We start from the raw sequence: 11,141 nt of genomic DNA, 5'->3' as shown, positions 1-11,141 counted from the left end.
AAAGAAACCTCTAGAGCTGAAAATACAATATCTGAAATGAAAAATTTGCTGGATGGGCTTACCAGCAAAATCAATACTGCAAAAGAAATGATCAATGAACTTGAAGACATAGCAATAAAAGCTATCCAAATTGAAGCACAGATTGAATAATGTTTTTCAAACCATGGGCAGAGCCACAGTGACCTATGGGGTAATAGCGTGACTAACATACATATAATTGGAGTTCAGAAAGACAAAAAGGGTAGCAGGGGCAAAAAATACATTTGAAAAAATAGTGGCCAAATTTTTTCAAAATTTGATGAAAACTATAAGCCACGGATCTTAAATATTTTAATAAACCCAAGAGAGGATAGATACAAAGAAAATCTCAGCAAAACACATCTTAATAAAATTTCTGAAAACCAATGATAACGAGGAAATCTTTAAAGTAGCCACAGAAGGAGATATATAGTATACAGGAAAACAAAAATAAGGCTGACAAGGCTGACTTTTTGTCAAGGAAGCCAGAAAACAATGAATGACATCTTTAAAGTGCTGAAAGAAAATGAAAACTTACAATCTAGAATTCTACATCCAGGGGAAATTGTTCCTTCAAGAAATGAAGACAAAATAAAGACATTTTCAGGCAAATAAAAACTGGAGAATTTATCACCTGCAGTAGTACACGTACAAGAAATGTTAAGGAAGTTTTTCAAGTGGAAGGGAAACAATACCAGATAGAAATTGGGAACCACACAAGGAAATGAAGAGCTCTGGAAATGTAAGCATGTGGATTAATATGAGACATTTTTCTTTATTTTTAAATTACTTTAAAAGGTAATTGATTGTGTAACCCAAAAATAACAATAATGTAGTCTGAGATTTATAACAAATGTAGAAGAAAATTAATGAAAACAATAGCACAAGGGAGGAGAAAGGGAAATGGAAGTAGTGTTGTAACCTCTTCTATTTATATGAGGCAGGCTGTGACAAGTTAAAGATGCAGACTGTAAACAGAGAAACCACTTTTAAAAAGAATAGCAAAGAGGTATACCTAAAAGCCAAAAGAAAAGATAAAATGGAATACTTAAAAACAAAATAAAACTCAATCCAAATAAAGGCAGGAAAAGAAAAGACCAGTTGAGATGAATAGAAAACAAACAGCATCATAGAATTAAACTCAACCATACTGAAGTTGCATTAAATGTAAATGTTTCAAACAATCCAATTACAAGGCAGAGATTGTCAGGACAGATTAAAAAGCACAACCCAACTAGATACAATCTACTAAACTTGCACTTTAAGTAAAAAGTCACAGATAGGTAAAGGTAAGAGGTGAAAAAGATATACCATGCAAACATGAATCTGAAAAAAATATCTGCAAAACATGTATCTGGTAAAGGACTTGTTTTCAAAACATATATTGAACTTCTATAAGCTATTCATAAGAAGAGAAATAACCCAATTAAAAATGGGCAAACCATTTGAATAGACACTTCACCAAAGAAGATATTCAGATGGCAAATAAACACGTGAAAAGATACTCCACATGATTAGTCACTAGAGATATGCAGATTAAAACCCCGTTAAAATTATACTACAGACCCACTAGGATAGCTTAAGTTAAAAATGTCTGACAATACCAAGTGTTGACAAGGGTGTAGAAGAACTGAAACTCTCATATGTTTCTGGTAAGAATGTCAAATAATATATTCCAAAATGTTATCTGGAAAACAGTTTGGCAGTGCTTTATAAATTTAAACATAAACCTAACATATGATCCAGTAATACCACTCCCAGGCATTTTCCCAAGAGAAAAAAATGTATGTCCACATAAATACTTGCTGGCAAATGTTCATAGTACCTATATTCATAATAGACAAAAACTTAAAAGAACACAAGTATGCATCAACTGATGGATAACAAATTGTGTTATATCTATAATGGAATACTGCTCAGCAATAAAAATGGATGAACTGCTGATACATATAATAACATGGATGAATCTCAAAAGCATTATGCTATGTGAAAGAATCCAGACATACAAGACTATATCTGTATGATTCAATTTATATGACATTTTAGAGAAGGCAAAACTATAGTGATAGAAACCAGATCAGTGGTTGCCAGGGACAGGGTATAGAGGGAGGAGACTGACCTCAAAGGAGCATGGGAAACTTTTGGAGAGGTAGAAATATTTTTTATTATGATTGTGGTGGTTGTGATTATATGACTGTCTAGATTAGTAAAAACTCATCAAACTGTATATTTAAATTGGTGAATTTTATTATATGTAAATTAACACCTCAATAAAGCTTAAAAGTAATAATAAAAAGAAAATCAAAACGAAACAAAAACCCAGTAATGGTAAGAAAGCTAGAGTAGCTATATTTATATAAGAAAAAGAAGACCTTTCCAAGAACCCCTCCCAGAAGACCTCCTTTAACCTCTCATTGGCCAGAATTTGCTCACGTGTTCATGCTTAAACTAATCACTGACAAGGGAATAGAATTTCTGAAGCTTAGCCTTGGCGCTTTAGAGAGCTCATGTTGTAGAGTGATCAGGAGTTACCCGCTGGGCCGGGGAGGGAGGCAGTCTCCCTTGAGCTATATGGTTCAATAGAAGTGGGTGGACTTCTCAGCAACAGTGAAGTTCTGTTAGAAGAGAGGAAGGGAGGTATATTACTGAGAGTAACTGTAGCAGCTGTAACAAGTAAACCCTCACATTTCAGTGACTGAACACCTTCCAAGCTAATTTCTCCCTAGCATGACAGGACAAGGCAGGTGTTCCTGGTCGTGGGCAGCTTTCCTTCATGTAGAGATTCGGGGACTCATGTTTCTTCCCCATCTCGTGGTTCTGTCACCTTAGGTGTCTGCTTCCACTGAGCAGATGGGGGAAAGAGGCTATAAAGAAGCCACAGAACTACTTCTTAACCTGCTCCCCTCAAAGTTACACATGGAATTTCTGCTCATACTTACTCACATCTAGATGGAAAGGGAGTGGAAATACAGTTCCCGGCAGGAGAGTTGATTCTCCGTGATAACTCCACACGGTGGAATGGGACACACATTCTGGTGGCATCTGGGTGTCTGTCATGGTGGAGGTAGAGGTGGGGGCACTCACCGTTGAGTGACACACCAACAGCTTCTACCACAGAAATGTGTAATTTACCATTGCTCAGTTATCCCGCAAACAATGGTATTTTTGTCCCCACTTTACCGATGTGGAAAAAGACCCAGAGAGTTTAAATAACTTGGGTCAGGTCAGAGAGCTTTTGTCAGTGGCAGAGCCTGAAAGTTTACCTATGTTGTGTGACTCCAGTTCAGGTCTCTTAACTTTTACCGTACATCGCCTGAAGAAAACCAGCACCATTGCTTTCTTCATCATTTGATTTTTGGTGCTTCTGGCTTAGATGAGTGTCCAAAGGAAAACTTTTAAGAATGGGCCACACAGATGAGGAGAAGGTGTCTGCCTTACACTCACCAAGTTCTTTTTTGTTTTTGTCATAGTGTCATGGACCATGGAAATGCTACACCAGCCTCTCTTTTCTAGAATAATATTGACCCATGTCTGGGCAAACAAAAGTTTAGTACGAGTAGGTCTGTTCGCATAAATCCTAACTCTCTGTTTGTTTTTTTTGTTTGTTTTTTTTTGTGTTTTTTTTTGTGGTATGCAGGCCTCTCACCGTTGTGGCCTCTCCCACTGAGGAGCACGGGCTCCAGATGCGCAGGCTCAGCGGCCATGGCTCACGGGCCTAGCCACTCTGCGGCATGTGGGATCCTCCCGGACAGGGGCACGAACCCGTGTACCCTGCATCGGCAGGCGGACTCTCAACCACTGCGCCACCAGGGAAGCCCCCTAACTGTCTTATTTGGCAGGAATGACTAGTTCTCACGACTCACGTGACAACCCCCCTCCCCACAAAATAACGGGTTTCAGGTTTTCTTGTTTTGTTTTGTTTTTAATACTAGCATGCAGTGAGAAGTGGTCAAATCTTATTTTTCTTGTTTTCATCATAGTCTTTGACCACCCGTGGCATTCTGTATATCAAACATGTGCCCAAGACAGCAATAGAAGGATGGTCTAGAGGTAGGAAGGGAGCATGGGCAAAGGCAAGGGCTGGCAGAAGGCTTTTCCAGTTTATTAAGATAGTAGTACCATTCACACCTCATTTTTTATTAAAAACAAACACAACATTCTTCCTATAGCTGCCACTGTCAGATGAACAGCCTGGTGGAAGGAAATGCTAAATGAGTTCCTTCTGATTCAAAGTCCTTGGTACGTTACCTGCAAATGTGTTTACAGAGGATGAATTTCTTCTCCTAGAAGAGAGAACCTCACTTGAGCCATTCACCTCTTTAATCAGATCTCAAGAACGTTCCAAGTAAATTTATTTTAAGCAATTTCCTCCTGGAAACCCAGAACAGAGGTGGTCATACCCTCCGTTTGAAGTGCTAATAATTTACACTGTAACTCCAGTTGGCTCCCTTGTCTGCACTTGGCGTACTTGATGAAATCATTTTAATACTCCGTAATCACTTTAATATACTGTGATATCGTGGACAAGTTACTTGGGCTCTCTGGGCCTCAGATGCCTCCTCTGTAAAATGAGGGGGTTAGAGTAGATAGTGGTTTGGGATTATTTTTTCCTCAAATAAAATTTTATGAGGCACTTCAATAGATAAGGGATAAAATTACACTAACAGTTGGAGCGGAAGCATTTACTAAGCAGGCCTGCTATGTGTCGAACACCGTGCTGGGTGCTGGGTGAGTGGAACACAGCTTCTACTCTCATTCTGGTGGGGGAGACAGATGTACATACAGGACAGTTGTGCAACTATACGGCACATGCATTAAATACAGAGCTAGAGATATGCACAAGGCATGGTGAGGACAGCAGCCTGGGGAAACAGGGAGGGCGGTAGTCATAGTAGATGCCCCGAGACACAGCCCTGGGCCCCTCCCATGGTTTCCACGCAGCCAAGGGGGACAGTTCAGTGCATGCTGCCAGTGGCCCAGCCCAAGCACACCCGTGTTTTTCCACCTGCCTGCATCAGGACTCTGGGCCCAGAAGCTGCAGACAGAGGCGTGGAGGAGTTAATGTCACTGGGGGCCAACCTCAGCTGTTGAGACATGACAATCAGAGGGCCAATGCCTGAGGCTTCTGTTCCTGGGGGACAGTTCTGAGGCACATGGGACACAGATGGCCCCCTGGAGAACACAGTCTTTATTCTCTCTCTTTCCTTCCCCGACTTGCCCCCCCACCATTCCCTCAGTACTGCTTTCTGAGATCACTTGCCAAATCAGCCACTCACACCCAAGTCAGGGTCTCAGGTTTTGCTTTCAAGGCAACCTAACCTAAGGGGTGGCTACATGTAGCAGTGTGAGAGGCACTGCAGAGGGAGGACAGGATGGCAGCAGATGCTAAGAAGTGAGAAGCAGCAGAGCAGTTCAGGGCTGGCAGGACCGTCACACTGAGCGGTTGAGCGGTTGCCTACATAGAATCTGGGGTCACTTACCATCCATCTGCCCAGGACACTCGCAGACCACTCCAACCCTCCAACCCTTGTGTGCTTGGAGAGAGCGAGCTCTTTCTCATATTTGCTAATCAGTGAAGACGAAGGAACAGCACACTTTTCGAGGGTTAGCGGAGGAGAGGCCACTGCCTGCTTCTCTTGGAAACGATGTGCTTTCTCAGGAGCTCCGAAGACTCTGATGGGTTTCAGTGCCCTCTTCATCCCAACAGTACTCGGAGTTCAAGGGTGGCTGACACAGGCGAATCACCTTCCAGCCTCTGCCTGGAAGCAGAGTTCGTTTCTTGTGATTATTACCTCATTGTATTTAATCTGCAAATGAGGAGTTAGAATTTAAAATGTCTCTTGAAGGGCAGGAGGTGTAGAATAGAATTTTACAGTAGGGAGGATAGGAAACTGCTTCCTACATTGTGTCACTGCCTGAACAGAATAAAAGAAATGCAAATGAAAAAAGATAAAATGAGGGAAAGGGAAAATTATGGTGGCAAGGGAAGGAGGAGCTGGAAGTGAGGTAATTCAAAATTTATGCTGGGGCTTCTCTGGTGGCGCAGTGGTTGAGAGTCTGCCTGCCGATGCAGGGGACACGGGTTCGTGCCCCGGTCCAGGAGAATCCCACATGCCGCGGAGCGACTAGGCCCGTGAGCCATGGCCGCTGAGCCTGCGCTTCCGGAGCCTGTGTGCTCTGCAACGGGAGAGGCCACAACAGTGAGAGGCCCGCGTACCGCAAAAAAAAAAAAAAAAAATTTATGCTGGAAGTCCTATTCCTTTCTGCTAGATGAAGGCCACAGATTTGACCATAAGCTTTCTAACCACTACCATAAAAAGGAAAACTGCCAGTTATAATATTTACAAAGTCCATTAGGTAAAAAGAAACCAGTCGCTAAGGAAAAGCACAACTCTTTGTAGTACTGAGACCAGAGTAAAATTTCTCGCTGGGTCCTAAGTAGAGAGGCTGTTGCCTAATGCGATGAAGAGGATCTGTAAACCTGTCCTTAGGACTGTTCCTTAGGACATCCCTCAGTACAGACTGATGGCACATCGTGACAAAATGCAATTCCATGAAAGCAACTTTATGGGGGTGCCGATAGGATATAGCCAGATATCAAGCTCACTGATGGTCTGCTTCCTTCATAATTCAGGGGTAGATCTCAGGGTACCTAAAGAAACGTACCGACTGCATTGACGCCGGGAATCTTCCATAAATACTGCGCTAGCCATCAATCAGCCCACCTGGAGCAGCTCTGACATCCTCCTGTGAGAGGCTGGGGCCACACGAGCACACCCACCATGGCTGGGAAGCAGACCACCAGGGTTTTCGTGGGCAGGCCGCCAAGATTCTCCTCAGAAAGTAACTTTGCATTCTTTCTAACTTAGAGGCAAATGGGTGATGGACGCCAGCCACAGAGGCTTTATGTCATAAAGCACGGATACAACAATTTTAGGCCAGAAAGAATTACTGAAGCAGGGGCTACAAACCGGCCTCTGCCCCAGGGAAAGGAAAGCCACTCAGTAAAGTATCCCTGACGCTGGCTTGCAAATTGCCATGCCCCACGTACCTTCCAGGAGAGACAAAGTTGCAAAAATGTATCTCTCTGCTCAGTGACTTGCTGAGGGCCATTATGAGCTACAAAATGGATAAAAATGGGGAGATATCTACGAAAAATGGTAGCTTGGTTTTGCAATCATTAATCTGAGTCCCCAGCAGTACCGTAGGTAGGTAGCAGGGGTATTATCCTTTGATAATGACAGCTTTGACATCTGACTGTGCCCTGTTCTCTAATGCTGCAAGGGCACACACCAGCCCAGCCCAAACAGGTGGAAGTTAAGAAAAGGAAACAACAGAGACAAAGACTTAACTTTGGAAGAGGAACTAGAAAAGAGAGTTGCCTGGATTTAGATAAATCACACAGTCTTGAGGTTGAAAAGGACTTCCTTTGAAGGCAGCTAGTCCAGTGCCCCACCCAATACAGTAATTCCCCCATGGCCCCCCTTACAGGTAGGCATGTAACCTTTCACTGAATGCTTTTTAGAGAGGAGAGGATAACACCAAATAACAGAGCTCCTCTCATCACTGATGACTAACTGGTAATGACAAATAAGGCCAATTCAGTCTCTTAGCAACTTTTACCCAGTGACTCAACATAACACCCGAAGCAAGTCTATTCCTCCTTTGAAACGCAAAACTTCACCATAATCTGAAGATAACTATTCAGAGCTCCCTGTTGTCTTCTCCAAGTCTTCCAGAAGAACCTATTTCCATATAAGGTAACTCCTCTCTGGATGAGGGTTGCCAGACTTAGCAAATAAAAATGTAGAATGTCCAGCTGAATTTGTGTTGCAGATAAACAAGGAATACTTTTTCAGTTTAAGTATGCTTCATATGATATTTGGGACATATTTATACTGAAAAAGTGTTCTTTGTTTCTCTGAAACTCAGGTTCAACTGGGCATCTTGTATTTTAGCAAGTAGCTCTACTCTGGATGCATTTTAGTTTGCAAGTGTTTTTAAGATGTAGTGCCTAGAACTTAAGGCATTGTTCCATTTGAACCCTCAAGCAGAGCTCAAGTTGGGTGAGAAAGGCTGGTGGAGGAATGGTCAGGGGAAGGAAGGGGGACACTCCCACCCCCACCCATGCTTCTGTGTGAAGACTGGGGTACAGTACCTTCCAGGGCACAAGTTCAGGCCAGGTGGGCACCTTTGGGTACCATCACATTCGGCAGCCCTAGCTTTCGGTAAATCATCTCCCCCAACATCCCGAGCTCCCTCTAACTATTTCCAACTTCTGTGATGTGGCTGCACTTCCTTCTTGTAATGGACTCTGCTGTCTCTATTCATTGTCGGAGGTATTTTCAGCTCGGAAGATAGTATTTTGGCACAATACTACACACAATAACTGGTGCCTCTCTAATCTACTTACCTCCCTTTCAATTTCCTTTGCTCTTCTGGCATCAATCTTCTCCCCTTCCTTTACAGCATTCCAGGTCTTTTGATACATTAAACTAGATTATAAACTCCTCTAGGGCAAGGGCTATGCATACGCTTAATATAGTCATAATGCCTCACTTTTGTAGAAAGCTTTTATTGCAAAAGACTTGTCTCATTCCATTTTCTTATTTTTCTTCTCACATTTTCACCCCAGTGTCCCTGCAGGAGTAAATGCTTGGAAGTCACTTCTGGCCAGGAATCAGGGGCAGTTCCAGGCATCTCAGGACACTTTCCTCACTATCTCCCATTTTGGTCTTTGAGGCCAGAGGTCACAGAGCACAGCCCTCGGCAGGACCATGCTTAACCCATTTCAAACAGATAAGGCCCCTTACTGTTTTTGAAGCTTGTCAGATGGGCATTCCACAACTTCCCTCACGGCTTCACCAGCACCGAATGACTCTCACTCATCAGGAAATGAAGGCTTCCTCTCACCACCCCTCCCTTTTTAACTCTTAATTCCATTCTCTAATTCCATGATTAAATCTTAAATTTCTTTTTGAAATTTAGTAATTACTTCGTAATTACTTTTAGTAATCCCCTGTTTAACTTCAATAGGGGAAATAGACACCTGGAAACAATTCAAGGACAATTTAATGAAATTGATTAGTGTAATGAAATGTTGCCATTGAACACACGCCTTTGCTGGCCATTCTGCTAAAGTAGCATCCAGGTCATCTGGAGAGACACAGAGAGAGACAGAAAGAGAGAGAGAGAGAGTATGGGCTGGTGGAGGTGGCAAAGCTAACACATGAGGTCTGGGTGAATCTTAGGACAATCGGCAAAATCGGCAAATTCATTCCATGGGACCTTTTAACGTTTCCATGTTCAACTTTAAACAATGTGATTTTACTGATCTCAGAAGGAAAACCTGTTAGGAATGAGTCTGTGGGACCCTCATGGAGTTTTCAGGGGTAATGTCTGCAGACAGATCCGTGTAATCAAGAGACAGTAATGGCTGGCTGTTGTGACCAGAGCCTCTGAGGGTCTCTGTGATGTGGCAGGAATCCCATGGAGGCGGGACTCACCTCCTTGGGGATGGGTGTGGGTCAGAGTTGCTGGAGAGTGAGCCTTCCTGCCCCAGGCAAGCTTACAGACTAAGCAAACTGAGAACAGTTCGTTGGGGCAGAAGCCTTACCTGTATAGGGGGTTACTCGCTCTGGCAAATAAATATCTTTCATAATAAGAGTATCATCAGATTCCAGAGTCATGACTTAACAAACTGTGCTGGTCTGCTTCAGGTGCTCTGTTCCTTTAGTTCGAAACATATTTTATCCTTTGGTAGTCAGGGCTATGCAAAGGGTGTGGTGTTATGACCAAGCATCTGGAGTTATTAATTTAGCCTCATTTTCTGCTACAACAACAGCTGTCTTGGGCTGACTTTCATGACACAGTTAACTGCCCACCACCAACAGGCCACCCATTTTTAGTCCTCAGTCTACTGGCCCTGCCTGGACAGTCTTATTTCTTCTTTCCATTTCAACTAACCACTGTTGTTTCCATGATTGTAAGATGCACCATTAACTTAATAACATCTAGGTGTGGGGAAGGGAGGGGAGAAGAATCACTATCACATTAAATATACAACATCTACTGTAAGATCACCCCTCCACCTCACAGCTAAAGACCTGCTGATCATTCAAGACTTGGTTCACAGTCATGCCCTCTGAGCTTTTTTGGACAAGCTTCCCCAGGACTGACCACTCCCTTGTGTCACAACTGCAAATGCTGTCACGCCTACTAAGTCAGGATGCACAGACTGTAAGCACCTCAAGGGCAGGAACTGTTATATTTACCCCTGTATTCCCAGGCTCTAGCCCAGTGCCTAGCATTGATTCATTCTACAAATATTTACTAAAGACCTACCATATGCCAGGCACACACCCAGACTTGCACTTTGTTTGTTCAACAGAAGAGTTTTTAGCAAACATCGACTCTGCAGTGATGTGAGAGATGTAAAATGAGCATGTGACCGTCTCTTCGGCCCTTCCATTATTAGACAGAGATGGGAGCAATGTGTATGTTGTTAGCTTGGGCTGATATAACAAATATAAACTGGGTGGCTTAAAACAACAGACATTTATGTCTCACAGTTCTGGAGGCTGTGAAGGCCAAGATCAAGGTGCTGGTCCATTTAGTACCTGGTGAGGGAATCTCTTCCTAGTTTGCAGACAGATGTCCTCTTGCTATATCATCACGTAGCATAGATATAATCTCTCATGTCTCTTCTTATAAGGGCACTAATCCCATGCATGAGGGCTCCATCCTCAGGACCTAATTACTCTCCAAAGTCCCCACTTCCAAACACCATTGGGGATTAGGGCTTCAATATATGAATTTGGCGGGTCCACAGACATTCAGTCCATAGTATGTGCTAAACCAATCGTGACCAAGTGCCAGAATGTGTGCTTCAGACATTAAGCACTGTGCATAGTTAAGAAAGGGAAAGATTTGAGCTTCTGGAGAAGCCAGGCCTTACTCTTCTCTGTAGTTCCAGCATCCCCCAAGGCCTAATATTAGGCTTGCATTTAAGGTTGATTGAATTAAATTGAAAAATTTGCCTGAAAAATTCTATGGGATGGGAAATGGAAAGGAATTGTAGGGTGGGTAAATGGCATGAAGAAAGGCTTGGTGACAAAAATGAA

The sequence above is a fragment of the Tursiops truncatus genome, chromosome 1 (genome assembly GCF_011762595.2).
Source record: "Tursiops truncatus isolate mTurTru1 chromosome 1, mTurTru1.mat.Y, whole genome shotgun sequence".
NCBI classification, from domain to species: domain Eukaryota; kingdom Metazoa; phylum Chordata; class Mammalia; order Artiodactyla; family Delphinidae; genus Tursiops; species Tursiops truncatus.
The sequence above is the reverse complement of the archived record's forward strand: the minus strand, read 5'-3'. Positions refer to the sequence as shown.